Raw genomic sequence first — 6,000 nt, forward strand, 5'->3', positions numbered from 1 at the left:
TAAATAAACTAAAATTGTCCATAGTGTGGCAATGTGGTGGCACAGTAGCTGCTGTCGCCTCACAGCAAGAAGGTCGCTGGTTTGAGCCTCGGCTCATTCCTTCAGGTGCACCGGTTTCCCCCACAGTCCAAAGACATGCAGTACAGGTGAATTGGATAGGCTAAATTGTCCTTAGTGTGTGAGTGTATGTTTCCCAGAGATGGGTTGCAGTTGGAAGGGCACCCGCTGCGTAAAACATGTGCCGGATAAGTTGGCGGTTCATTCCGCTGTGGCAACCCCAGATAAAAAAAAGGACTGAGTGTGTGTGGGTGTTTCCCAGTACTGGGTTGCAGCTGGAAGGGCATCCGCTGCATAAAACATAAGCTGGAATAGTTGGTGGTTCATTCCACTGTGGCGACCCCTGACAAATAAGGGACTAAGCCGAAGGAAAATAAAACATGAATGAATAAATATTCAATTAATCATCATGTATCATACAAGTAATGAAAATAATATAAAGTAATAAAAAATTATATTCTTTACTTTATATTTTTGTTTTTGTGTGCGTGTTGAAAACAGAGATATATATTTGTTTACTCAAGTTGTTTGTTGTCTTGACCTGTCTTCTACACCTTGCATTAAGCCATATTGGATGAAGAATGGATTGTGAGGCTTCGGAGCCATGTTATTTTGACAGCAGAGCCGTGTGAATAACATTTTGAGTTTCCCTGGCTTCCTGAGCAGGCAGATGTAATATTATTTGCTGGAGATCCAGGAGAGTGTATCTGCTCTGTGGTCTAACTGTCCTCGTTAGGTAAACTTAATAAAAAGAGTTTGAAATCAAATCCACCGCTTTTAGCACTGGCTAATCGAAAAAGTCCTAACCAGATATAGAGACTCCAGTAATCGTGTAGGGCAGTGGCCAGAGAGTGCAGCAAATAAAGTTAGACTCCCCAAATGGAAGCCTCTGTGAGGTCTGAATCAAGCCCAAGTGAAGGAGAAAATAAGTCCATTAACAGCTTCAACTATAGGACAGGTGTGACTGCACATTTATTGCTATCTGTTCTGATTAACATACTGCGGCTAATTGCAGATTCATAATTGTAACTGGACAGCACAGTGGCTCACTGGTTAGCACTGTCACCTCACAGCAAAAAGGTGGCTGGTTTAAGTACCGGCTGGGTCAGTTGGCATTTCTGTGTGGTGTTTGCATGTTCTCCCTGCGTTTGCGTGGGTTTCCTCTGGGTGCTCCGGTTTCCAAAGACATGCGCTAGGTGAATTTGATGAGCTAAATTGGCCGTAGTGTTTGTGTGTGAATGTTTGTGTATGGATGTTTCCCAGTACTGAGTTGCGGCTGGAACAGTTGGCGGTTCATTGCGCAGTGGTGACACCTGATAAATACTGCAGGAAATCAATAAAACCTACATTTTATATGCATCATTGTGTTTATAAAATATACACAAGCAGCTTTCTGGAATATTCAGCTCTGATTGGTCATTCAAGCTATCAGTGGCTATTATAGTTTTTACAAGGAGCTCACCACAGTACAAAGCAATTAGCTTTTTAAAAAAAGCAAGTAAACCTGCTGCAGGAAAAGTGACAAGTTGACTTAACTTAAAAGGTGAGTAAACCTGCTGAAATGTGGAACTGTTAAGTTGACTTAATTATCATTCATTCATTCATTTTCATTCGGTTTAGTCCCTTTATTAATCTGGGGTCGCCACAGCGGAATGAACCGCCAACTTATCCAGCATATGTTTTTATGCAGCGGATGCCCTTCTGGCTGCAACCCATCACTGGCGAACATCCACACACTCATTCACACACACACACTACGGGCAATTTAGCCTACCCAATTCACCTATAGCGCATGCCTTTGGACTTGAAACCCACGCGAACACAGATAGAACATGCAAACTTCACACAGATACGGCAACTGACCCAGCCGAGGCTCGCTTCTTGCTGTGACGTGACAGTGCTAACCAGTGAGCCACCGTGCTGCCCTAACTTAATTACGCATATAGTTTATTTACTTGATCGTTTCAACGATGCACTATGTAAATTTGACACCCAATGGTTGAACTAGGTACATTCCTGGATTAACACAAACGCAATCGCAGGTTGCCAGATTGAGGACCAACAGGAGCACCTGACTATTGAGCCTAAAGGCTGATTAAAGGCTATTTCAAGGCTGTCGTGTACTAAATAAAAGCAACAGCACCCGATAGAAGGAATAATTTCCATATTAAAAGGAGTTTTTGTCCTAACCAACATCTAAAATTTATATTTTAGAAACGGTTATTTCTTTTAGGAGAACAACAGAAAACTGACAATGATCACCTCAGGTACACCTCATGTGCTTTATTTAGTGTTAAATTCTAACTATGTGATTTTGAATGCCATTTTACATGACATTTATTGCCATACTACTGAAAGCAGCAGCAGATAGTTCACCTCAGATCTTGAAATTAAATTAAACTGTTTGAAATTGAACTTTAGACTCAAAACCAACATATCAGTGATTCAGCATGTACATTTAATAGTGTTTAAGAGGTTTAATATGTATTAATTAGATTATAAACCTTACCATTTCATTAGTGAGTGCATATTCTGTGCTTCTGATTGGCTGTATTTAAATTTCTGTCATGTTTCGTCTGGTGCAAACAGTCAAATTGCATTTCACTGCAAATCTCGTCACGTAGTGTGTTGTTAGGACACGCGGTTACAATATAACCTGCTCACCTAATGTTTACATTCGTAACATTTATATTATTTGCTAATTAATAACCTCATGTGGAACTCTGAATCTGTCTCATTCTGGAGTCTGCCCACTGTCCACTGGAGGTCGCAAAGCAGAATATCTGACTTCAGCATTGCTTTTCAGTTAAGCAAGAATGTTCACTTAGCACGTTTCTTAAATATCTGCAAACAGGTTATGGAACAGCTTTACTCACTTTTTAAAGTAAAGTCAACTAATGACTTTTTATAGTGCATCCCAAATATTACACTTCATGAACACTTGCAGTCTTGCAGACTTTCCGTTTGCACATGTCTGTTAAGTCCATGAGTACACAAAACAGTCAGATTTAGAAAGGTAGAAGTCTACTGCAAAGCTTGCATGTTGTCTCATCTGTCTGGTCTCATATTGCTGTTAAGGTAGCAAAGGATTGCAAGTGCACATCAAAGTCAGACAAACTTTCTAACCAGAATGCATTGAAGTGTGCACTTATAAAATGATGTTTGCTGCTTGTTCAAACTACTTATTTAAAATAAGCCAAATCAACACAATTCTTCAGTTATTTGGGGTACAACTTAATTGTTTTATGTTCAATCCACTTAAATTTCTAAAAACAGTTAAGTTAACTTAATCAATCTGTATTGGGACAACATGAAGGAGTTGTCTCAAACAGGTTTGTGACAAGCGAAGGGTGAAGTTGAACTCTTCTTTTGCTTTAACTCCAAATAACATTCATGATTTTGTACAAAATAGGATCACAGCGATTTATTTGATTTGACACATAGCATGTTTCATGGCCTTTACTGCTGCAACCATAATCATTGAATATTTGGCATTGCTTGCTTGTACCACTGTCAAATTGTAAAGTGGCCTGAAAGAACTTCTGTATTACTTAAAATAATGAAAGTTTCAGAAGGGAGTTTTTTCTAGAAAGGGCTTTATGCACAGCTAGTGTTTTTCAGCCAATGATGAACTTCCGGTGAAAGTTTTATGCTACTTTTTTCAATTTTATAAGGTTCCATTTACAGCATCAATGTTGTAATGTAATTCAAATATAATCAGTTAAAACAGAATTAAGAATCCATTTGGCTGTTAAAGTGTAAAAAGAGACGAAAACCTGTGTACCCACTATCGTCAGCATGCAGTTGTAGAAATTCCATTGAAAATACTAGGATAAAATTAATTTCCGTATTTTAAAGACATGGCGTGGAAAAATATAATTTAATGCAGTGCTTATTGTTTGGTCTGATGATACCCACTTTACATCGTGTCTCAGCCAGGCAGTTTTTTTTTATGAAATCCTAAACGCTGCGATTTGGTATGGGGTGACAATTAACCGGAGGCCTTGGGGCTGGCTGACTGAAATTAAAAGTCTATGTGCATATACCCCATTGTGATTCCAAAAGAAAATTTTTGGCTCCCCTAAAAATGTACTAGTGTAAAAGTAATTAAAGAACCATTTTTTTCCTCAGGCATTGAAGAAAATTAAAGAGCCTTTTTCAACTATAAAAAAAAACTTTTGTGGAATTAAAAGGTTACACGAATAAATAGCCTTTATTTTTAAGAGTCATTTGTCTTGACAAGCCTTTTGTTTTGACTGTTTTTCATACTATTGCTTTTAAAGGAAAAAATGAAAATTCTGTCATCATCTACTCATCCTTCACTTGTTCTTGTTTTTTTTTTGAAAAAAGTGTTAGACTGCAACAGCCATTGACATCTATAGTATTTTATGTTCCTACCATGGTAGTCAATGGCTGCTGGTTTGCAAAATTCTTCCAAATGTCTTCTTTTGTGTCAGGTTGAATAAATGATGAAGAAATAAAAACTTACATTTTTGGGTTAACAATCTATTTAATATTATACAGTGCATCCGGAAAGTATTCAATGCGCTTCATTTTTTCCACTTTTTTTATATTACAGCCTTATTCCAAAATGGATTAAATTCCTTTATTTCCTCAAAATTCTACACACAATACCCCATAATGACAATGTGAAAAAAGAGTTTTTTAAATTTTAGCAAATTTATTAAAAACAAAAAACCTGAAAAAAATCACATGTACATAAGTATTCACAACCTTTGCTCAATACTTTGTTGATGCACCTTTGGCAGCAATTACAGCCTCAAGTCTTTTTGAATATGATGCCACAAGCTTGGCACACCTGTCTTTAGGAATTTTTGCCCATTTCTCTTTCAGTACCTCTCAAGCTCTATCAGGTTGGATGGGAAGCGACGGTGTACAGCCATTTTCAGATCTCTCCAGAGATGTTAATAGGATTTAGGTCTGGACTTTGGCTGAGCCACTCAAGGACATTCACCGAGTTGTTGTGAAGCTACTCCATTAATATTTTAGAGGTGTGCTTTGACATGCACTGTCAACCCTGGGACCTATTCAACCCTGGGACAGGTGTCCAAAGATGTCAAATTTCCTTTCCTACATTGGACAATTTATGTCCAATCAACTGAATTGACCACAGGTGAACGCCAATTAAGCTGCTGAAGACAGTGAGATCAGTGAAAACAGAATGTACCTGAGCTCAATTTAGAGCTTCATGGCAAGGGCTGTGAATACTTATATACATGTGATTTTTCAGGTTTTTTATTTTTAATAAATTTGCTACAAATTCAAAAAATCTTTTGCACATTGTCATTATGGAGTATTGTGTGTAGAATTTTGAGGAAATAAATTAATTTATTCCATTTTGGAGTAAGGCTGTAACATAAAAAAATTTGGAAAAAAGGCAATGTTATGAAAAGTTATGAATACTTTCCTTATGCACTGCAAATGACCATGTAATAATAATAATAATAATAATAATAATAATAATAATAATAATAATAATAATAATAATAATAATAATAATAATGCACAGTCACCAAGTCATTATTTAACTTTATATTTAAGACAGCAAAAATAAAACCAAACTCACAGCTACAGTCACACACACTAATTCTAACAGAAGCTGGCTTGAAACCACTTCCTGTGCTCTTTAACAATTAAATATCTTCTCCCACCTTAGAAGTTATTTAACTGTAACTTGAACTTGTCATTGGAAGAAAGACCCCATTTGTCTGCAGTCCAGTAACAAAATCCGACAATGACTTTATTTTTAGCCTTTCACTCCTATTTCAAGCGTTACCTGCCACTGACTGGTTCTGATGTCACTCCTGAATACAAACCACTTAACCTGTACATTCAAAGTTTTTCACCCAATTAGTTTGTGAATGTCTTTGGCCTAGTTGTGTATAAACTTTGAATAGATAAATCATTTGAGTCCGTTTTGGG

Source organism: Danio aesculapii, chromosome 5 (assembly GCF_903798145.1).
Source record: "Danio aesculapii chromosome 5, fDanAes4.1, whole genome shotgun sequence".
In the NCBI taxonomy this organism is placed as follows: Eukaryota; Metazoa; Chordata; class Actinopteri; order Cypriniformes; family Danionidae; genus Danio; species Danio aesculapii.